This window comes from Leptonychotes weddellii, chromosome 5, assembly GCF_054177405.1.
Source record: "Leptonychotes weddellii isolate Sample4059 chromosome 5, ASM5417740v2, whole genome shotgun sequence".
In the NCBI taxonomy this organism is placed as follows: domain Eukaryota; kingdom Metazoa; phylum Chordata; class Mammalia; order Carnivora; family Phocidae; genus Leptonychotes; species Leptonychotes weddellii.
The window spans coordinates 127,177,428-127,201,484 of NC_138373.1; the positions used below are offsets into that span (position 1 = coordinate 127,177,428).

At 38.7% G+C, this 24,057-nt stretch overlaps 1 protein-coding gene and 1 pseudogene across 1 annotated transcript in view; one reads left to right on the forward strand and one right to left on the reverse strand.

Annotated features, from left to right (window-relative positions):
- The window catches only part of TMTC2 (transmembrane O-mannosyltransferase targeting cadherins 2), a 341,011-nt gene that overhangs the window by 25,297 nt on the left and 291,657 nt on the right, over positions 1-24,057 (forward strand). The window lies entirely within an intron of this gene.
- LOC102735004 (small ribosomal subunit protein eS25 pseudogene) lies at positions 19,422-21,519 on the reverse strand (annotated as a pseudogene).

Below are 24,057 nucleotides of genomic sequence, written 5' to 3' on the forward strand. Positions count from 1 at the left end.
CCCATGCTGTGAACCTGCCCCCAAGACAAATTTATTTATCTGTTTGCGGATTTTACTTGTAAGAGTAACAGCATCATTTTTATGTTGTGTACTTTAAGAGGCTTATTTAGGCGACCACATTGAACAAACAAAACCCAGCTCTTTAAAAAAATTGGAAACAATTGGAAAATACAAAGCAAGAAACGAACTACACAAAATACTTTGAAATCTTCAAGGGACCTCTATTAATGATCCGGAGGGCATTCACTCAGTACATTGTTCAGGACTGTCAGTGTGTCAGGCATTTTGCTAGGTTGGAAGCTGTAAACTGGCAGCCCAGTTTGTTTGTTTGTTTTAATTTATCCTGAATTGTGTTACAAAAAAATATAAAAAGCCAAGGAAAACAGAACAAAACCAAAAAAGGTTAGTCAGTAGCCAACAACCTAAAAATTAGGACACTTTATTCCCAGATACATATTTACAGCTTTCTTCATTTAAAACAAATTAAAAAGAATTTGACAACAGCAGCCTCCTCTTCCTGCATGGAACCAATTAGCAGGAGCAGAAGAGTGTCTGCCCCGTCATTCCCAGTTCTATAGATGAGACAACTTAAGGAACACAATTAGGTGGCATCCCCAGGGACACCGACTGGATATTGTGGAGTTAGACTGCAAACTTCATCTAATCCAATTAAAACACGGAAAAAGTTTTTTCTCCTCTTTCATATTGTGGAGTATTGGGGAGGTTGCAAAGCAAGATAGAAACGAATATTTTCTACATTTGGAAATGCTTTAAATCTATGAGACCTGAATTACACCAGTACACTCCAACAACAAACTTGTAAATCTAGGCAGGAGTTTAATTTCCTTTCAGAAAGGGGAGCTGTGGAGGCTCAGAGCACAATTTATACATGGTCACAAATCTACTAAGTGGCAGTGTCCATATTAGAACACTGATCCCCTGGCCTCGGGTGCTGCAGCTTTTGGGATGCTGTGAAGATCAGGGTTGGCTAATAGTCTGAACGTTAAGCCCAAACTCAGAAAAGGTGTTATCTTCAAGTGTAGGATGAACCTTAAGGCAGTGCTGTTTGTGTCTGAGAAGAATGGCCAGGGATCAGCAATTTCGTGCGGGTTAGTGAGTACTTCTAGAGAGGTTCACCCAATCCCCGTTATGCTTGCTGGGTCATACTTCATGTTTATAGAGACTTAAGCTTTCACAGGAAAATTGAAATAGGGAGTTTGGCAGTTTTTAAAGTTTATTAACATCCACATAGAAGTTGTGGGTTGGGGGTGCCTGATGATCCCGGGGTCCTGGGATCGAGTCCCGCATCGGGCTCCCTGCTCGGTAGGGAGTCTGCTTCTCCCTCCCCCTCTCCCAGTGCCTGCTCTCTCTCTCAAATAAAAAAAAAAGAAGTTGTGGGTTGGAATGAGCAGATTAAGCATGTAGATCTAGGGTTTAGACTTGCAAACACTGCATTTGTTGCTCATAGTAGGGTTTAATCCTGTTGATTACAAACAGGAAGTGGCACATTTCCGTATTAGCATTTATATTCAGAATATTGAGTGCTAGTATGTAGAACTTACTATGTTTCTGTGGCTTTTTGTTGATTATATTTTAAGTAAGTCTGAGTCTCAAAATACAATAACAAGGTAAATAGGCAAAGACTGAAAATGAGCAAAATGTTCACTGAAAAAGTTTCAGCAACCATCTCTCTGTTTTGCAGATAGGAGCCTGTCAGGAACTATTTATTTAAGGAGTGAGTGAAAATATCGTGCAGGACAGGTACTGTAACACTGGGTGAATGCTTTTTCCTTTGGGCATGTGCCTGATAGAGACAATGTGATTCTGCCTCTTTATCATGATGTCCTAATGTAGGGGAAAGAGCACAGTTTAGGCATCAGATGACCTTGGGTGCATGTGCTGGTTCCATTGGTTTTCTGTGTGACCACTGGCAAGTTTGAATTCCCTTCGACTCTTATTTATGTATGTATGTATTTATTTATTTATTAAAATATTTTATTTATTTGAGAGAGAGAGTGTGAGGCAGAAAGAGCATAAATGGTGCGGAGGGGCAGAGAGGGAGGGAGAAGCAGATTCCCTGCTGAGCGGGGAGCCCGATGCAGGGCTCCATCCCAGGACCCCCAGATCATGAGTCAAAGGCAGATGCTTAACCAACTGAGCCACCTAGGCGCCCCTCTTCGACTCTTATTTAACTGCATCATGGAAATGACAATGTCTACATTCTAGGGGAGTTTAAGATTCGGTGTGTAAAGGTCATAGTAAATGGTGCAGGCTAGATAAATGGTAATTTTATTACTACTTTTGTTGTTTGTTGAAATGATTTTTTACATACAATATTTTAAAGTGATTCCAGTTTTGAAATACAGTGGTTAGTTTACCTAATCTTGAAAATCTCGTCCTTTCTGCCCTTCTTGCAAACTTTTTTTTTTGATAATAGTTTTACTGAGATATCCTACAACTCACCCATTTAAGTTGTACAGTTTACTGTTTTCCCCCCACTTGTTTATATATTTTTAATAAAAACTGTATATATTTAAGGTGTACAACATGATTTGCTATACAGTTGACCTTGAACACAGAGGGGTTACGGGGGTCAATCCCCTGCACTGTCAAAAATCCATGTATAACTTTTGACTCCTCCAAAACTTAACTACCAATAGCCTACTATTAGTAGGACACTTTATTGATAAACAATCTATTCACATGTATGTTGTATGTATTGCATACTCTTCTTACAAAATACTCATACATATTCTTAGAATAAAGTACTAGAGAAAAGAAAATATTCTTAAGAAAATCATAAGGGAAAATCCATTTACAATACTGTTCTGTATTTATTTAAAAAAATGTTCATCTAAGTGGACCTGTACAGTTCAAACCCATGTGGTTCAGCTGTACATATAAAGTGACATTATGGGATGCCTGGGTGGTTCAGTGGGTTAAGCGTCTGCCTTCAGCTCAGGTCATGATCCCAGGGTTCTGGGATCGAGCCCTGCATCAGGCTCCCTGCTCGGTGGGAAGCCTGCTTCTCCCTCTCCCACTCCCCCTGCTCCTGCTTGTGTTCCTGTTCTTGCTATCTCTCTCTCTGTCAAATAAATAAATAAAATCTTAAAAAAAAAAGAAAAAGAATATCCTCAAGGTCCATCTGTGTTGTCTCAAAAGGCAGGATTTCCTGCTTTCTCCTGGCAGAATAATATTCAATTGTGTGTATCTTCTTTATCCATTTATCTGCTGAAGGCACTTGGTTATTGTGAATAATGCTGCAATAAGCATGAAGAGTGCAGGGATCTCTTTGAGATCCCGATTTCACTTTCGCTGGGTATGTATACCCAGCAGCGGGTTTTTAATGTATTCACAGATCTCTGCACCTGTCACCACAATGATTAGAACACTTTAACACTTCAGAGAGAAACTCCACATTCTTTAGCTATCATTCCATGTATCCTCATTCCCCTCTGCCCTGTGCAGCCAGTGATCTTTCTCTTTATATAGGTTTGCCAGTTCTGGACATAATCTCATGCGTATAAATGGAATTCTATGTAATCTTTGTTACCGGCTTCTTTCACTTAGCCAAATGTTTGCAGGGTTTATCATGTTGTAGCGTGCATCGGTACTTCATTCCTTTTTACTGCCAAATATGCCCTTGTGTGAATATACCACATTTTATCTAGGTATTCATCTGTTGATGGGTATTTGGGTTGTTTCTACTTTTTGGTTATTGTGCATAGTGCTGTTGTGAACACTCCTATTCAGGTTTCTGTTTGAGTACCTGCTTTCAGTTTTTGGGGGTATATTCCTAAAAGTGGACTTGCTGGTTATATGAAAACACTGTGTTTTACCAGCTGAGAAACTGCCAGACTGTTTTCCAAAGTGGCCACACCCATTGCCATTCTCACTAGCAATGTCTGAGTATCCCATTTTTTCTACATCCTCAACCCTTGATACTAACTTTTTCCTTCTCGGCATCCTAGTGGGTGTGAAATAGTATCTCATTGTGGTTTTGATTTACATTTTCTTGATGACTAGTGCTGTTGAACATCTTTTCATATGTCTCCTTGGTATTTTATTATGACTCTTGACTAAACCAGAAAGCTCTAACTTTTGTCTTATTTGTCTTGTCCAGCTCCCAATGGCCAGGATTGGGGGGGGGGGGAGGTGAATGATTAATGTGCATCTAGGAAGCTCAGCAAAAGATTTAGTAAATGTTTCTCACTTCTGCCTTTTAGCTATCAGATCAGGAAAGGAAAACAAGACTAGAACTAATTGCTCATCAAGAGAGAAGTAACAAATATAAGTGGTTCCGATATGCATTTAAACTAGATTACATTTAATGAGAGGTTTTCTAAATGGAGTTAATTTGAAAGGACACATAAGTCATTGGGTTTAATCTGTGTACCTTTCAGTAAATAGCTATAATCCCTCCTCCCTCCTTCAATTTCTGGTAAAAAAAGTTACTCTTCAGAAGAGCATTTTATGAGAATGGCACCTGCTGGGTAGGTTCACTAGTGTAATCCTCCTGGTTAGGGAAGAAACTCACACTTTTGAGTTTTCATATGGACCAGAAAACATGTGTATTTCGATAAAAGAGCAGGGAAAGTGTAAAAAAAAAAAAAGGTTTTCTATTTGCTTTTGCTTCTCATAGCTTCAATTATGTTTTTATTTTGTTTTTTCCTTTTCTGAAATAAAATCTATTTTGGTCACTTTCAATATTAAAATAAAAAAACAAGAAATAAGTCTACTTTAGTTAGTTTCCTACTGAATAGGGACTATGTCTACAATTATGCAATGAACCTATCATCTATTTAAAAAGACCCTTTGCATCCAACAGTTGACTATGAGATAATTTCTAAAAATAGTGGAGTAAGAGGATAATGGACTGATTTAGCAAATGAAAAAAATTCCAAGTTAATTTTGGTGAGAGAAGACAGAAATAGAGATTGAAATATTCAGGCTATTTAAACATTTATGGAAAAGTCAATGCCTTGCCTGGACAAAATTTCTAAGATTTCTATAATGATATGTGTGGCCATTTATATAGGATGTAATACTTTTTTCAGAGTGCTTTCCCATCCAGGATCGTGTTGGCTCCTCACAAGAGCTAAGTGGTATAAATAGGGCAACAGTATTCTCGTCACTTCAGAGATGAAGAAATTGAGATCTTAAGATGACAGTGACCTACCCAAATCTGTCTTCTGGTTATTGAAAGAGCGTGGATTTGAATCTGGGTCCATTGACATCATCAGCACTTTTTCTCCTACACTCTGTGGCTGTTTCACTTTTGCTGGATTGCTTCTGGAAGAACTGTAAGGTTTTTTCTTTGTGTATTTTGCAAAATGTTCACCAGCTCTCCCACTCCTGCCATTATAAAGACTCTCCTAATGAATTATGCATCAGCATTTGACTTAAAAAAGAAAAATCAAAGGACTTGGATTTAAGTAGTAGTCTCACTTGGAAACATACTACTTCTTACATGCTTTTTTTTCCCCCTAAAACTGTTTGTGAAAGAATGATTTAAATACTGATGTGAAACCTCATAGAATGTTGCCACCTCAAGAATATGTAATTTACTAAGCTGTAGAATATAGTTTTAAAGAAAAATTAGCTTCCATGGCATTAAAAAGATTTCTTGTTCTTTTCCCCCCAATTTCGTTGAGTGTCAATAAAATCCATCTTAAGAAACAAAGTGGGTTTTGACAAGCAGTCCTCACTTTCTGCCTCATGTTATAATTGTCAGAATTTCACATGCTCCATCTGATTCATCTGTAAGACTGTAGGTTTTTCATGGCAGGTGTTTATTCATTGCATCTTTGTAGTACCTGTTGCAGAGCCTGACACATGGTGGGCACTCATCAAATATATGCTGAATGAATGAATTAGGATTCAGTTGGTCATCATCTGATGTGAAGGAGGAACATAGCCACAGAATGAAAGAGAAATTTATAACAATTATTAGACCTCAGGTCTTATAATTTGGTACAGGAGAAAGTTTGAGGCTGAGAGTCACTGGTGCAGTTAAGGTGCTCAGAAGCAGGGATTCTGCTTTTGAGGGGAAGGCTGGAGGAGTGGAGGTTTCCATTTGTTTCAATTCAGAAATTCCCACTGCAGTTTTCTGTTCCCTATTTAGCTGTGGTTGTGCGAGGCATCCCGAGAGATGGGATCTGATACAACCTTTTCTGCATTATCAAACCAACATACAGGTTAGACTTCTGGAAACATGTCTAGTCTGCTGTGTGCACTGAACAGTGTAGGCTTTCTATGTAAGTAGCCACTTGAGTACTAGCCTTACTTTGCCACTTACAGCTGAGAGGCCCTGGATAAGTCACTTAATTTCTCTGAGTTCCAATTTCCTCATCAGTCAAGTAAGGAGACAAAGACCTTCTGAATTTGTTGTAAGAGTTTTTATTCTAATAATTTATTGTAATTTATTCTAATAATTATTCTAATAGAATAATTTATTCTAATAATTTATTGTAATTAATATCTAATAAGATATTGTAAAAAAAAAAAAGAAAATGTTGTCTAGTTTCCTCCTGACATAGCTCAAGTTTGAGTGTAGGGCATTGAGACTGCAAGCTAGAATGGAAATTCAGAAATAATCATTTATTAATTTTGGAGTCTTAGAAAGTGCCTTCGTGTGCTTTAAGAATCTGTCATTACCTTAAGGAGGACTGAAGGGAGATTGGCTGTTTAGTCAGAGCCTCTCATCTGTCAGACTTAAATAGGAGGAACGTAACAGTATGCTACTTGTTAGACTTGAAGGAAATAGAAATGTTGTATGGAAACTTGGAAGGAGACTGATAATCAGTTATCAAGCTTATATTCCATCATAAAGCTTTTAGCTATAGATTTGGTATGACTCTCTAAGAACATATGGCCATTATTGACTGATGTTATTATCTCATATTTCTTGTAGATAGCAGTATCCATTTGTACTTCCCTGGGAAAAATATTTAGTAACTTCATGACCTTTGACAATATTCATGTGTAGGCAATAAACCCCTCTCTGCTCCTGGTGTGCAGGAGATGATGCATGCAAACTGTAGAGCATCAGGAAATTGGGGAAGGTAAAGGTCACTGTGAGATGATCACCTCCCATTGTTGACACCTGTTGCTATTAATTATCCAAAACTTCAGAGTGTTCTTTTCTAGTAGTAGGAGAGCGGGAAGGGAAGTTACAAACTAGACGTAGAGTGAGAGGCCTTTCCTTGTTAAAAAAATGTTAACAAAAAGTTGCGTGTTATTTATTTATTTTTTTATTATTATTTTTATTTATTTATTTATTTATTTATTCTTATGTTAATCCCCATACATTACATCATTAGTTTTAGATGAATATTTTTTTATTTTTTAAGCCATCAGTAGAGTATATTTTTGGAAGGCATCCAGATTTGGAAGTGGGGTTATGGGAGAGATTTTTTTCAAAAGATCTTGCTAATCTGGATAATCAAAGTAAGTTTTCTTTTCACTACTTTTCTACTTTTTTATTTTCTGTCAGCTTCCTAATACCTGGAGGTGTTTTCATTAAGTGTGAATTTATTTGTACTGAATATGAATTTTCTTTTGAGCAAGTAGTTTTAGAAAATTGAAATGATGATTTATGGATCACTGTTTTAGGATGAGTAGTTCACAAGATTTTTATTCTTATTTGAATAATATGTCACGAAAAATTGTTCTGGGTCTCTCTGCTGCTGTTAACTGGAAGTGGTTCCCAGTTGTTAAAAGTGCACACAGGTTGGGATGAAAAGCACAAAGGAAACCATAGACGTTGAATAGTATGCAGGAAGCATGCCGACCACATAATGGTAATGGGATGGCAATGACACTTGTGATTCTTTTTCCTAGCAAAAAAAACACCCCAAAACCAAAAAAGCCAACATTACTTGAGTTTCTCATAGGTGCCAGGTATGGACCTAGGCACTTTATTCACACTGTTCCTCCGTAGATTTTCCAGTGACCCTGACAGGAAAGTTCTGTTGTTACCTGTATTTTACAGATAAAGAAAGTAAAGCCCCTGGACATTATGCAGTTTGCCCAGGTCACATAACTAAAAGTGCAAAGGCCGGATTTGAGCTCAGATTGTATCCTTTTAATCAGTTATACCATACTGCCTTTGAATTGCTGTGTATCCTTAGGAAAGCCCCTTTTCTTTCCTGATACGCAATTGAGTGACCTGTTAAATAAGGAAAGTCTGTTTCTTTGTCTCCCTTCTAGTTCTGATCTTTTGTGTTGGCTTTCTAAACAACACTTGTCACATTTATTTTATTTTTCCTTGTCAAAAGTAGAAAAAAATAGAGGAATTAAATTGCAGTTCTGGCACCTCAAGCATAGAATCAGCCTTAACCCTTTGTTATATTTTCTTCTAATCCTTTTCAATGTATGTATTGATTTATTTCTGCTGAGACTAAACCACACTACTTATTCATAGCCTTTTGCATTCTGCTTATTGGGCCTTTGGATTTTCTATTTTATTCTCTTGTATTGGTGTGACAGAAGCTTCTCCAGAGAGGCCTGGCATCCCATTCCCAAGACAGGGGATCCACAATGTAAAACAACAACCACAACATGTATTTTTAATTCAGGCTTTCACCCAGAACCCTGAGGAGGAGGACGAGAGATCACTCCCTAAGGCAGCTCCCAATGAAAATGTACCAGTGGCAGGAGAGTCCAATAAATCAAAAAAAAAAAGAAAGGAATAAAATGAAATGGCAGAATACTAAGTTGCTGAACAAGTTGTAGCCGTTAAGCACTTTCATGTCTGTGTTGTGGTGTCTTTTTTTTTTTTTTGGTGGTGTCTTCTTTTAACACTCTTGAGATAGAACTTTGAGGGCCATGATTAAGCATCTGATCTAGTGTTTATCTCCTCGTTAGCTGTTCTTCCTCTGGTAGCAGGTGGTCTCTAGCATTGACAACAACAGATTGGAGAAGCTGGGAGGGCCAGGTGCTCCTGGACTCCCACGGCCCCTGATATCACTTACCCCATTGGAGTGCCTGGTTCTCTGCTGGCCCTCTGGTTGTTTGGCCGTTGCTGATAGACATGAAGGCCTCTTCTCTTTTTTATTTTGTGTACTCCCAGTGCTTGTTTGACGGTAGGAACTTTATTACCTAGAATTGGTTGAGAGTCTTTAACTTTCTTAATTTTTAGAAAAAGTTTGTTTTTATTAAAGTAATCCTTCTAATTTGAAATGTCAAAAGCACTGTAAGGCCTTTAATGAAAAACAGACTCCGCTTCACTCCCTGTTTTAGAGCTGTGTTTCCCCCAAAACGGCCATTCTCATCTCTTCGAGCTTTACTTCTGCTATGAGTATCTGTGTATTGAAACAATAAGAGGGTGGCCCTAAGCACTTCTCAGTTATGTGCCCTTCGGAAAGAGGTGGTGATGGGTCCGCAGCCTACAATGCTCTGTCCACTTTGAAAAACATGGACTTTCGTGGAGACAGATTTTCAGGTCTCCAGTAAATGCCTGTGACTATTGACCATTCTCTTTAACCCATGTCCATGACAGAGATGAATACCCTTAGCACATTGTTTTGTCCAGTTGTGTAGCACATAAATTTTCTTTAGTGAAGACACGGTTTACAAGTGAGGTGGTTAAGTTATCTCAGAATCAGAGGCAGAGGAATGAGAAAATAAATGTACAGAAGCCATCCTGAAAAGAAAGCTGTGCCTTGACTTCAGTACCCTTTACATTATTGTGGGCAGCTTCTCCTAAAATCCTAAAAGTGAGACCTACTTGGAAACGGTGGGTTACAAATTTCTAGGGAGGTAAAATGAAGAGGTGAGGCATAGAAATAACTCTTTTGTCTTTTCAAGTATATAAGGTATTCTGATTAATGTGTTTGCACATGGAAAACTATTGCATTGAGAGTAGCTAGCAGCTTTTTCTAGTAGCTTGTGGAGAAGCAGACATCTTCAGGAAGGTAATTATTTTAAGTGCATCTGTAGCTATGTAATGCACACATGTGTTTGTAATTACAGTTGGCAAATTTAGATTCAAGTGCCAGATTTATCGGCGTTTATACGTTCAGCAAATGAAAAAATCTATTTAATATTGGCTGCTACCTTTACAAATGTGCATTGTTTCAGAGTTTGCAAAAGCACATCACTTGATAGCTGTCACCACGTAAATTTGCTGTGGAATATGCAGCACAGAAGACTGTGTTGGGTCACCTAACAGGCTTATCGCTGAACTGAGCAAATGTTACTTCGTAGGTTGCCAACATGGGGCTCCAGAGTGTCTGGCCGTGTAGTAGTAAGACTTGGCATGTGAGTTCAGGGTTTTTTCTCATCTTTTAAAGAAAGAAAATTATACGTTAGTGAATACAGTAATATTTTCAGTAAGTAGAAATAACATGCTGTCAGGACATAATTTATGAGAAGTATTTAGTAGGCCATATACAAATTTTAGAACAGTGGGAATTTTTGGCTAGAAATTTATAGCTGTTCGCTCTTAATGAAACTCCAGGCATTGGGGGCCTGCATTTAAATTCTTGATATGTATATTAATTTGTTTACTTATCAGTTTGCTGAGGTTTTAGGCTTTGGTATAAATAACAGGCCTTTTTTTTGGGGCCGAGTCAAGAAAAATAACAAATGTAGGATTTCGTACAAGTAATGTCTTACATCAACAGTTTACTTCTTTGTGTGTACTGCAATTAGATTGCTGTGTAATCAGGAACTAGTAAACCAAGTAAGTGTGTGGCTGGCAAGGTTCTATTTTGTAAGGGATGGTTTATGTAATAAATGACTGAATGGCCCAGCTTTAGTTCTTGGATCGTGCTAATATACGCAGAAACAGCATAGAGCCAATTCTTGATTAATAGAAAGTTTACCTAATTTGTAAGTCATGAGGGCTTCCCCATCGTTCTCCTTGTTCCTTGCCCACTCCCCTTCCCAACCTTATTTTCGTAACTGCTCAGAAAAGGTTTGGGTGGGAGAACGATGGGGAGTTATTTGGTTGGGATTTTGGCCCATATTTTGTGGAACCTAGGAATTATTCAAATGTTTTGCTGGTGTGAATTTTCAAAACTAGTTATATATGTATTTAAAAAAAATTATTCAGCTTTCTTTACCGAAAGCAATTTCCAGTTGACTCTGCCTGCATCCTACTTGTTCAGGAAATTTAAAATTCTCTATCATGCTTTCCTATTGATTCTTATACAGATTCTTGTCAGAGTAAATGTCTCAATGGGGCTCTTTTTTTTTTTTTTTTTTTCCCTGGCGACCGTTTTCTGAAAGAACAGCTGTAACTTCCCTGCATTTTGGTGCTCATGATCTTTAAGACTCAGCGAACAATTGAACATGGTAGTTAGACACAGACAGATGAGGACTAACTTAGATTTCCAGCTGTGTGGAAGCATGGGTAGCTGTATTTCTGTAGGTCACACCTTTAAGTAATTTTATAGTTCTAATTTGGAATATTGCAGCACCTACCTAAAACACTGTTACCTGGAGCTTAGAAACTGATAAAACCTAGATTCCTCTTGGGTGTCATTCGAATAGGGTTAATTGCCCTAAGAGGACCTTTTTGGAAAGAGTTCCAAAGCATGGATACTAATATCAGCATCACTGCAAGATGTTAATGGGCTGCATTCACATAATTATAGCAATTAAAGTCATTGACTAATATGTAAGAAGACTTTAAGGATTTTATAATTTTCCTTGTTCTTAGAATCTATTTTCCTCAAAATACTTTCCATTTGTGAAGCACTTTCCCTTTTCATTATGCATATATAAATATAGTTAAAGCAAGCTGAATAATAGAAATGATGCCATTAAGAAAGGATGAATAATTTGGAGAAGATCATTTATTTTAAGTCTGCTGAATTATAAGTAATGAATTCCTGGCTGTGAGGTGAGGGTAGCATTTGTGTGTAAGGATACCAAAAGTCGGGCGCCTGGGTGGCTCAGATGGTTAAGCGACTGCCTTCGGCTCAGGTCATGATGGAGTCCCGGGATCGAGTCCCGCATCGGGCTCCCTGCTCGGCGGGGAGTCTGTTTCTCCTCCCTCTGACCCTCCTCCCTCTCCTGCTCTCTGTCTCTCGTTCTCTCTCTCTCAAATAAATAAATAAAATCTTTAAAAAAATAAAATAAAATAAAAAAAAAAAGGATACCAAAAGTCATCACAGATTTTAGTGCTACTTCAGTTCAGTAAACATGTATTGAGTACCTATTGTGTTACCAGGTATAAAAATTCTCTTAAATGTTTGGGATTCAAAGATGAATAAATACACAGTGTGCATTCCCCCTCTCTCCTTCTGCAGAGTGCGGAGTTATGGATGGAAGTCAACGTTAAGCAGCTCATTCAGTGATTTCAGTTTTCTTCTTGTATGTGTATGAGGGGGGTTAACGTACCTTTCTAGGAACTCCTTATAGGCAGTCAGTCCGTGTGATTAGTTTACTTCATATTCTTTCTTCTGGTAAGTGACATGCCTTTGAATATAACACTCTTAGAAGGTAGAAGTAGTTTTGAGGGAAGTTTCCTCAGAGATTATGATTTTGATTGTTATACCAATACCAAAGAAGAAGCTGGAAGACAGGGCAATTGGAGTCCAGAGAAGTAAGGAACATGGCGACATGAAGGATATTTGGTCTGTCTTCTTTGTGGGGGATACAATGCCAAAGCCATTCTATATATAAGCTTGTGTAGTTCTTTTTTTTTTTTTTTTTAAAGATTTTATTTATTTATTTGACAGAGGGAACACAAGCAGGGGGAGTAGGAGAGGGAGAAGCAGGCTTCCCGCTGAGCAGGGAGCCCGATGCGGGGCTCGATCCCAGGACCCTGAGATCATGACCTGAGCTGAAGGCAGATGCCCAACGACTGAGCCACCCAGGCGCCCCAAGCTTGTGTAGTTCTTTATAGGTTATACAGTGAGGCTGAGCATATATCCAGGTCAATATCTCAAGTTTACATAGTTGTGGGACTGGTCTTTAAAAATGTGTGTTCCTTCAATTGCATACGAGGATATAAAATGGCAAATTTTAGCCCCCAGATATTCACTCAGGCCCATGTCAGGCGCACGTTGCTCTCCTCTCCTCACTGCTGTTAGTACCTTAAACTTTTATTAAAGAACTAGTGTGTGAATTCATCCAATTCTTCAACATCAGCTGGGTGCCTGTAATGTGTCTGGCCTTGGGCAAGTCACACCAAGATGTGTGGGTAAATCCTTAGTCTGATAATAAGGAGGTCAGATGAACAGATAATTGTCCTGCTTTGTGGTATTATGATGAAGTCATGCAGGGGTTGACATATAAGTTTTCTATTGCCTGTAAACAGTTACTGTAAGTCTGAGCAGGCTTGGTTGTGTTCTCTGCTGAGGATCTAACAAGGATAAAGTCTAGGCATCAACTGGGCTTTTCTCTGGAGGCTTTGGGAAAGATCTGTTTCCAAGCTCATTCCGGTTGTTGGCTGAATCCAGTTCCTTGTGGTTGTAGGTCTGAGGCTCCTGTTTTCTTGCTGTCAGCTGGCAGGCACTCTCTGTTTCCAGAGGTCACCCACATTCCTTCTCAGGAGGCTCTCTTCATCTTCAAAGGCAGCAGTGGTGTGTCAAATCCTTTGAATCTCTCCAACATCCCTTTCTATCATCAGCTGGAGAAAACTGCTTGCTGTTGAAGGGCTCACGTGATTAGATTAGGTTTACCATATAATCACTCCTTTGCCATAATCACAGGAGTGACACCAGGGGGTGGAGATCACGAGGGTCATCTTAGAATCCTGCCCACTGTAGTTGTTACTGGAAACAGAAGAAAGATTTAAAAATGGCTTCTTGGCGTTGGTGATCACTGAGCTGGAGGGACATACACTTGGGTTAAAGTCCAAGACTCCACTTCTTGGCTTTGTCATTACTATCCAACTAATATTTACTCAGGGCCTGTGTTAGGAACAAGTCCGTGCACTGTCAGAGACTGACTTCTCAGTCCTAAAACAGGGGAGACTTATATTTACTTTGAAGGGTTCTTGTGAGAATTAGAGGTCATATAAATCACCTGACAAAGAGGGGTGCTCATCCATGGCACTATCAAGAGGAGTGTATTGGAAAGAGTCTGAGAGGTATTGCAGGTGGTAAGGAAGTATTGACAGGTTAATTTACATATTCTGTCTCTCATTCAGATGGTATTTATTGACTTCTAAGTTGGAGGCTGAGACTAGGGTAAGTGAGGGAGATGCCTTGAACATGAAATTTTAGGGGGTGGGGAAGGGTAGTGCTCAAAACTCAGTAGTAAGATAAATGATATGCTAGGTAATACTTTAAAAATAAAATTAATGCAAAAAATCTATAATGAAGCAAGTATCAACATAAAGACTGCACTCCTTGTGCTGAGACATATTGTGCTTAGAGCCATATCTAAGGCAAAAGAACAGTCAGTAATATTGATTCTGTCTTTATTTAAACATTATTTTGTATTAACTTTGATTTTTTTTTTTAAGATTTTATTTATTTATTTGACAGAGAGAGACACAGAGAGAGAGGGAACATAAGCAGGGGGAGTGGGAGAGGGAGAAGCAGGCTTCCTGCAGAGCAGGGAGTCTGATGCGGGGCTCGATCCCAGGACCCTGGGATCATGACCCGAGCCGAAGGCAGACGCTTAACCGACTGAGCCACCCAGGCGCCCCTTAACTTTGATTTTTAAAAGTATTGTGTTAATTTCACATCTGGATACCTGAGTTCTCAATTTCATGCTCTGGCTGAAAGCCTTTCTCACCATACCCTAGCCCTGGCCGTGTTCACCTGGTATAAGGCTTTTCCTTTTCCTTTTGGGACCTTGGAAGTCAGCAGTAGAGCAAAGAAGTTAAATAAATGGTACACAAAATGTAATCAAAGTTAAACTTCACTTTGAAGATCATTTTGACTACATTTAAATACTATTTTAGGTTAGCATCCTGGAATTCTTCTCAGTACTTCTTCCATTTCCTCATTTATTAAAATAATGATCAATAATTGTCAAGACGATTAACTTATTTTAAAAAATATGTCCTATGTGTAAAGTATAGAATTATTTTTTTTTTTAAATTTTGGAGTTGCTTTAAATATCTTTGAGTCTCAATAAAGTCCCATTAGAGTGTTCGTATAATAACAGATCTGTCAGTTTTGACTTTTTTGTTTAATTCCTCTCTGATTTCAGTGGGTTTGTAATCGATGTTCTTTTTAGCTATTGCGTGCTGTTATGGTGCTTTCCAGTAATGCAAGTGTTTAGGGCAACTGCCACATAATAATCAGAATGACTATTTATTGCAAATCTATACTCCATTGTGTTTTCCTTCCATAGCCTTGTCAGAAAAGGCTAACATTTTCTATGGTCTGGGCATTATTCCCATGATGGATATTTAGTCCTATGATTACTATATTATTGTTAGCATTTTAACATTTCTGAGAAATACAAACCAAGATGCCACTTGTTATTTTCAATGTATGCCAAACAATAGACTTGACCTAGGAATAGATAGTTGGAAAAGGAAAACATTGCTTCTAGCTAATAGAAGATAAAATGAAGTCTTTGACTTTAGTGAAGGTTGCAGTTATAGAGCTTTTAGGATATGGTAGAAAAATTTATTAATCTCCCTTTTCCCTTACTAGTGAACAAATGCCCCACACTTATACACTAATATACCCATGATTTCAGACATTCTTAAATCATATAAAATGTAAGCAAGTAATAATCAGTTGGAATTTATGACCATAAAATAAAATGTCCATCAGGGGAGGTAGTATTAATTAATCTGAGGGAAATCTGATACTTCCATTTAAAAATTGTTCTGAATGGTTGGAAGCATTAAATAAAAATGCCATGAGTGTTTTCCTTAATAGAATTTTGACTAGAATTATAAAATTATGGTATTGTTTAATCTCCATCCTTTTGAGAAACTTAAGTCACATTGATGTAATGATAAATTTAAATAACAGTCAATATAATACTAATTTAGCCAAATTTCTTCCTATGTATTTTCAACTGAACGGTCTTTTTTTTTTTTTTTTTAATAGGGAGCGAGAGAGGTGGGGGAGGGGCAAAGGGAGAGGGAGAGAGAGAATCTTAAGCAGACTTCATGGCTCAGCTTGGAGCCTGATGCGGAGCTTGATCTCAGTCCTGAGACCAGGACCTGAGCCAAAACCAAGAGTTGGATGCTTAACTGACTGAGCCACCCAGGTGCCCATCAACTGAACAGTCTTAGCACATGTTCTTTTTGTTCTTTTTTGTTTTTTTAATGTCAGGTGTGAAATTGACACAGGTAGGAGAGTAATGTTAATAATTAAAATTGTCATGTGCAGCACTGTTTAGAAATGAATTTGAACCTATCCCCAAAGCATCCACATTGTGAAACTAGACCGTTCTGTTTACTGCTTTAAAGCAACCACTCTATAGGGAACTTTTTAAAAATAGTCACATTATTAATCTATTTATTTAAAATGGCAAGCAGCTCTGTCTACCCTGGGAAAAGAGCAAGAAGTAGATGCCACTGTAAGCAACATAATAGGGTTGTTTCTTAGTTTTGTTGGTATCCATATGGCAAATAGTTCAGGAAATATAAATGTATAAATGGAAGTGAAAGATTAAAAACACAGAATTTTCCAACTACAGATTTCATTGTTTTTTATTTATTTATTTTTTATTTTTATTTTTTTTAAAGATTTTATTTATTTGTTTGACACAGAGAGAGAGACAGCGAGAGAGGGAACACAAGCAGGGGGAATGGGAGAGGGAGAAGCAGGCTCCCCACTGAGCAAGGGGCCCGATGCAGGGCTCGATCCCAGGACGCTGGGATCATGACCTCAGCTGAAGGCAGACACTTAAAGACTGAGCCACCCAGGCGCCCCAGATTTCATTATTTGTAAAGAAATCTGGGATTGATTAAATCCGTGATGCTCATGCTTCCCCAGGAACAATCTATTGTAGTAGCCAGAAACAACCTATTGAGCCTTTTTGTATGCTTTTTAAAGGAATTTTTTACCTTTCTAATGCCTAAATACCAGTGCCCAATGGGAGATATTTCCCTGATGTTTTTGAAAGGTTCACATTCAACAGAAAGTATCTTAGGCAGGGAGGTAGAATAATAAATATATGTTGGGAGAAGGGAAGAAAGTCCATTGGTGTGTAAAGCAAGCTTTAAATTCTTAACTTTGCCAGTAGTAATTTGCTAGGAGTCACTGGGTTACTGTGGTATTTTTATTTTTGTCTTTTTTAGAAATTTCTAATAGTTCTAGGTTAAACAAACTAGTATAAATCATTCGATCTAGTATGATTAGGTATTTTTTCCTTTCTCTTCATTTTACAAGTTTGAAAAGGACAAATGGCAGAAATTACTATGTTCCCTTAAAATAGCATCCAAGGGACAAACCTATATTATATTTAGTAAACAAATGAAAATGGCTTCATTATTCATAAAACTACATCTTTGCCAATGGGGAGTTGTTAGAGTAGATGCCATGGGGGAATTTATTTTTATCTTACTGTTTTAGCTACTTTATCAGAATTCTCTTCCTACCTTTCTGTTAGGTTAGGAAAATATTTCTTTTGATTTTGAATAAGACGGGTGATCTCTTGTCTTTTAAATTTTGTGATCATTTACTGAGTGACAGACATTTGCATTCCAAATGAATGCACAGAATAGTTAATAGTTACTTGTTTTTCTTCTTAAATAGACAGAAACAACAGGTTGGCTCTTGTGTTCATTTTAGTTTTATAGTGTTTTTCAAGTTTTAATGCTGTCAGAGGAGTTTTATTTAGGAATAGGGAACATTTTCCTCTGAGTCACTTGGGATAAATTGTCTGTTGGCCTCGTAGGAAAACATAATAGTTGAAATTGCGCTCATTTGTATGAAGTGAGAATTCCATATCGTTTACCACCAAATATTTAAACATTTTGAGACTATTGGGGGTAAGAAGAACCAGTTATTATTGTTAGTTATTTTAATGTCAGTGGTAGCTGTTTTGATCAGTGTTGAAAAAAATTAGTGAAAGGATCCTTCGTCAGTCTTCTCTTTAGTTAAAAATGATACATAGAACGGTATTTGGTAAATGCTTGTCCTGTGGATGATTATGGCAGTGATTATAAGAATCATAGTGGCCAGTGTCTTAAACAGTGCCAGATATGTATTGAACACTATAGAAGTTGAATAAGACATATTTCTGCCGTATAAGAGCTCAAATTCCCTCGCCTCTTTGTGTGTAGATGTGACTACATGATTACCACAGTAACCGAACCCATCCCAGTGGCCAGTGGGATGTAAGTAGAAGAGATGTGTGTAACATGATAGGCATCATTTTCTTTCCTCTTTCCTGCTGGCTGGATGGTAGATGTGATGGTGGGACCAAGATGGCCCAAAAGCAGATGGCAACGAGATAGGAGTCTGTCTGGGTCCTGTACTGTCAGGGACTGGTCATTTCTGGCACTGGACTATATGTTATGCAGGTGGAATGAAATCCCATCTTGTTTATGCCACTGTTATTTTGGAATTTCCATTTATTTTTGCTGAACTTAATCCTATGCTAAGATCTAATGAGACAAATGTTGTAGTCATTGGTCAGGAAGCCAGGTGGGCTAAGTGAATTGAATAATGGATGAAACGACCATCTGTTAGGAATAGCTGGGGTATAATTAAGGCAGGAGTCCAGGGTTATCTATCTTTATGTGGACACGAGATGCTAGATAGGAATCCAGGACGACTGACTCAGAAAACCTTTAAAGAAAACAGTATTGGAAAGAGTACTACAGTTGGCTTTACAAAGCCTGTTATCATGCAGCCAGTATTGCTGCTGACTCTTTGGTGAGCCCTCTCAAACCATGAGAGGTACTTTTGATTGTTACAAAGATAGAATGGAACATGTGTGGTGAACTGCTTTGTAAACCATGTTCTGGGTAATTAGCACATTGAACAGGTACAACGTATAGGATGAAATCATAATGCAAATTTAATCATAAAGCAAATTGTGCTTCTTGCTATCCACTTAAACTGTATTCAGAAGGTAAAGTTTATTCCCTGTTTTTAATGAAAATTCTAGCAAAATTCTAGCAAAATACAAATCAAAAGAAATATTTTCCTAAGTCAGAGAACTTGCTAGTTCGCTGGTACTAGAAAGCCTTATAATTCCTTTAAATTGCAATTATAGTCTCATTTGGGAAAGAAATCTTTTTCTTTTTTCTTTTTTTTTAAAATTTTTTAATTTTTATTTATTTATTTTTTTAAAGATTTTATTTATTTATTTGAGAGAGAGAGAATGAGAGACAGAGAGCATGAGAGGGAGGAGGGTCAGAGGGAGAAGCAGACTCCCCGCCGAGCAGGGAGCCCGATGCGGGACTCGATCCCGGGACTCCAGGATCATGACCTGAGCCGAAGGCAGTTGCTTAACCGACTGAGCCACCCAGGCGCCCTCTTTTTCTTTTTTAAATAAAATTTTATTTTCCAAAATGTACAGTTGGTGGGAACTGTTTATGCATCTTCCCCAGCAGGTGGGGTCATCTCCACCCTTGGCGTTTCTGGTGTAAATGACTTGAGCTCTGTGCTTTGAAGCCAGTTTAATAAGTCCTTTCCTAAGGAGCTCCTGAAGGGCTGCGCTGTGCTCCTGAAGAACCTTGAATCTTCAGTCTCTGAGACAGCAGCTGGAATTATAAGCTTAGAGTTGGGGAACTTTCTTACAGAGTTTGTCCTATGTTGCTTTGTCAAACAAGACAAACCAGGTTATTGATCTTGTCTCGAACTTTGCCTTTGGACCACTTCGTTTTGGCCTCACCACCACATTTGTTCACTGGGTCTTTGTCTTTTTTGGCCGACTTTCAGGCATCTTTCTTCTCCTTGTCATCCTTGGGTAAGCACGGGGAAGCTGGGAGAGCAGCGGCCACCCTTGTAGCCTTGCCAAGATGTTGGACCAAAAAAAAGGTTGGGAAGTTAATCTTTGTCTCTGGTAGACATGTACAAGGGAGTTTGCATTCTGGAAGGGTGGATGTGATGGGCTTTCATTCATTGAACAAATATTTATTGAGCACCTACTATGTAGCAAGCATAGTTCTAGGCTGGAGAGTATAGCAAATAACAAGACAGAAGCTCCTGCTTCTTGGAGCATCCTTCTACTGGCTACTACTTTCTTCCTTGCTAATTTTTTCTCCATTTACTAGCTGCTATCATAGACTCTTCTGAGATACAAGAACAGTATAAAGTGTCCACAGGAAAGTTCTTTTTTTGGGTTGTGGATTTCACACTGGCTTTGCACACTTCGGATCCAGCAGATTCTCAGAGCTGACTCATTTTATTTGGTCTTGGGTGTGTCTCTGAATCCATCAGAGCCTTCCCTGCTGGGGTCCTCTGACCACAGCTCCCCTGGACTGTTTTGTTTTTCCCTCGGGCTGACACTTTCCCATCAGCCCTTGCTTTTTGGGGATCTATATCATAGTCTCTCTCTATTGGTGACCCTGCCTGGTGGTCTTCTTATAAAGGGTTTGGAATGGCTCCAAGCTGGCTCTTTTGCCATATCCACTGCTAATCCACATCTTTGATGTCCTTTTAGAAAGGCAAACTGTCCAGTGCTTCCCAGATACAGCATTCTCCTGTGTGGCAGCAGGCCCCCTGATATTTCTTAGGTTGGGGACACTAGTAAATTGTGGCTTCCAACTCTGGGGCAATATAATAAGCTTTCAAAGTGCCCTTGAGGTTCCTTTCCATTGAAGGGAAAGAGGTGGCACTCACTCCTATTCTCCTCAGTCTGTCTGTTACCTGACACTTTTGTACCCACTGAATCAGCAAGGGGTCAAATACTTCTGTGATGCCTCCTTGGAAATTTGCATTTTGGTTTACACCTCCCTGTGTATCTGATATTTATCATCTGAGGTCTGAACTAAAACTCTTATTTTAATATCCAGTTACACATACTTTTCAAATATAAAAAGTTGTTTATTTGTATTCTCTCTCAGGAGGGCTTTCCTAGGGGTAGCATTGCTGCTTTTGAATTTCAGTACTTGACTAAATTACTTCATCTTGGCCCAGATGTGTGAAAAAATGGGAACTTTTTATTACTCTGTTAACTGATCTGGCCTTCTATGCTTCCTGGATAGTAGGGAAGGGACCGCTACAAAGTCAAGTAGAAGAAACGGTGCAACAGAATTAAATTGTATCTTTAGGTGAGATGGGGAGACTCTCAGGTTTTTCTTCCTGTGTGCTCTCCTTCAAGAGGTCATGTGAGTGTATGGGGGGAGAAAGTGGGACATGGGGTGGAAGGGGGAGATGGGGTCTTTAGGTCTGCATGAAGCCCTTGGAATTCTCATCTGTTCCTGTGGCTGCTATTAATGGGATCAGGACAAGTGATTACTGAGATGCCAGTAGTTTTGTCTTTCTCAGGAGAGAACCTGGACCAATCTTTTTATTTGGATCCTAGTACTCTCCTTTCGGTCTGCATGTATTTCTTAACATTTATATTTCCCCTCTGAGGTCGCAGAAAATTCTGGGTTCACTGTGTCCCTTGTGGAGACCTTCATGAATCTAGTATGGCCAAAGGTGGTTGTTAATGCCCCACCTTTTGGCTTGGATCTTCAGGCATGTCTCCTCATTCTTGCAGAGTGGTTGCTACCCTTGGGACTGTCAGGTCCGTGTTCTGAGCAAAGAGAGTGGGGGAGGCAAAGCATAGAAAGGGGCACATCTGCCAGGTCTTTAAAACTGTTCTTATTTATAGAGGCAACATAAACTTTTACAGAACTCCCACCGGCAAACCTACTTACTTCTCCTGTGTCAAAAAGCACCACGTAGTGACCCTTCTCTGGAATGTGGCTGGGAGCAGGGGGCAGATGAAGGTTGGGGCTGACACCAGCAGGACCCACACAAATATTAAGTCTCAGCTCAGATAGCTATTTTCCCATCTGAAACCCAACTCTGAAAGTGCCCTCTACTGTATATCGGAAAAAGATCATGTTTCAGGCTAATGAAACTAGTAATTTAACTTTCTAAAGAGGGAAGTTCATACGTATTTGAGGGGGGGTCCTGATGCTCATTGGCTTTCCTTTTGTTGTGAAAGACTGTATACAAAAGATATTACAATCTCAGGTTCAGATTGAAGAAATACTCAGAGTATGAATCTTGTTTTATTGCTGGAAGAAAAAAAAAAAGAATAAGGCACCAGTGAGCATCTTGAAAAACACAATGGGGATTTATTTTGCCTTCTGTTCATGTGTGTGCCCTTTAATTTTTTCATTCTTCAGGCAGAGTTCAGATAACCCCAAATTAAAGCAGTTCCTGCCGTGCGTTGCGTGATGTTTAAATCTTATCTGGTTGTTCTGGAGATGGACAGATAACAGTTGTTGCAGAAACCCTTTTGTAGTATCTGAAAAGACAACTGTCACGGAGAATGCTGTAACCCCCCCGTGTTACAAGATAAAGTTAAATTATATCAGCTGAGGTCCTTTGCAGGTAGTGATCCCTTTAATAGTATTTGAAATGTGTTGACTGAACAGAAATAGGGTGTCCTAAGTGAAGTTTCATTATCCATGGGAGCCGGTTGTAAATAGCACAGTGTTGTGATGTATGTTTAGTTAATTTCATGTTCTTTTGAAGCTGCTCTTCAGTAGCTTAAAATGCTTATTACCACTAAACATTGTACATTAGCACACAAGAGCCTGGAGAAAACACCACTTACCCTTTGGTAGCGGACAAATAGATAATAGCGGAAGATAGGAATTAATTATCTTTATGCAGATGTCACATCAGCCTGCAAAAGAATGCGATTATTTATGCTTTGGGAAAAAAATACCATTTTGTTTTTATGAAGGTGCAGAACAGGCAAATAGCTGCTGAGGAATAAATTATTTGAATTGGTATTAACTCAGTGGCTTATTCAGAGCATCTAGGAATATAGTACACATTTTTTAACCTCCCTTCCCCCTTTTAAATTCAAGAAGTACTGCAAAATGCTTCAGCCTTCTGAATTAGGAACTGTGGCAGAATGATTGGTTTCTTTTGTTCTGTTCTTTACATGGGCAGTCTGTTTGCTTGTCGGCACTTATTCAAGGTGCTGATCCTAAATTGTAATACTTATTGGCCCTGGCTGTAGAGAAAGCATTGTTTGCCTGTCTTACTGTGCTACTGAAAGCATTATGGAATATATTTAAGGAGGGGTTTTTTCATTTGTATTAGAAGTTTCTTCTAGTGATAAAAAGAGCTTTTGTAGCTGTTAGTAAAAGGTACGGGACACTAGAGTTTTGGAATAACTAAGAACTGCATGTGCATTTGTAAAATTCTTTCTCCTCACTTGCTCAGTTATTTAGCTGTTGATTTGTATCTAGCATTTTTGTTGAAACAACCAGCATCATCAACATTTTATCCATCTGTCTAATAAAGTATTTAAAATATATGCTTTGAGGTAGGTACATTGCATTTCTATTTCATCTTGAGTTTCTAGGGCTCAATTAATAGCATTTGGTGCCATGTGTGTTTTTGTCTAATGGGTGGTAGTTTGTTGGACAGATATGGGACACATCATTTTTCAGCACTTATGTGTGTAATGGGGATATAAAAATGGCCATGGCTTCCAGCTTTGTGAAGGGGAGAGACACACATGCGCACATGAACAGACACCACATGTCATAGGCAGACTTCTAAAGATGGCTCCCCTGCGTTCCCCTCTCCTGGCTATTCAACCCAACATGAATGCAGGTACTATAGTGAAGGGATTTTGCAGATGTAATTAAAGTCCCAAATCAGTTGACCTTAAGATATGGAGATTATGCAAATGGGCCTGACCCCAAAAGTTGAGCCCTTTAAAAGCAGAGAGTTTTCTTTAACAGTGGCAGAAGATGGAGTCAGAGAATTTCCAAGCCTAACAGGGACTCTTCTCACAAGGCCATTGCTGGGTTGAAGATGGAAGGGGCCATGTGAGAAGGAACGCAGAAGGCTTCTAGTGGCTCCTTGCTGAGAGCCAGTGAGACCATGGTGATGTCAGTCTCAGAGTAGCAAGAAAACAGGATAATCCGGCAACCTGAATGAGCATGGACGTGAATTCTGGCCTAGAACCTCCAGAGAAGAAGGCAGAATAGCCATCACCTTGTTTTCATTTTTTTTTTTTTTTAAAGATTTTATTTATTTATTT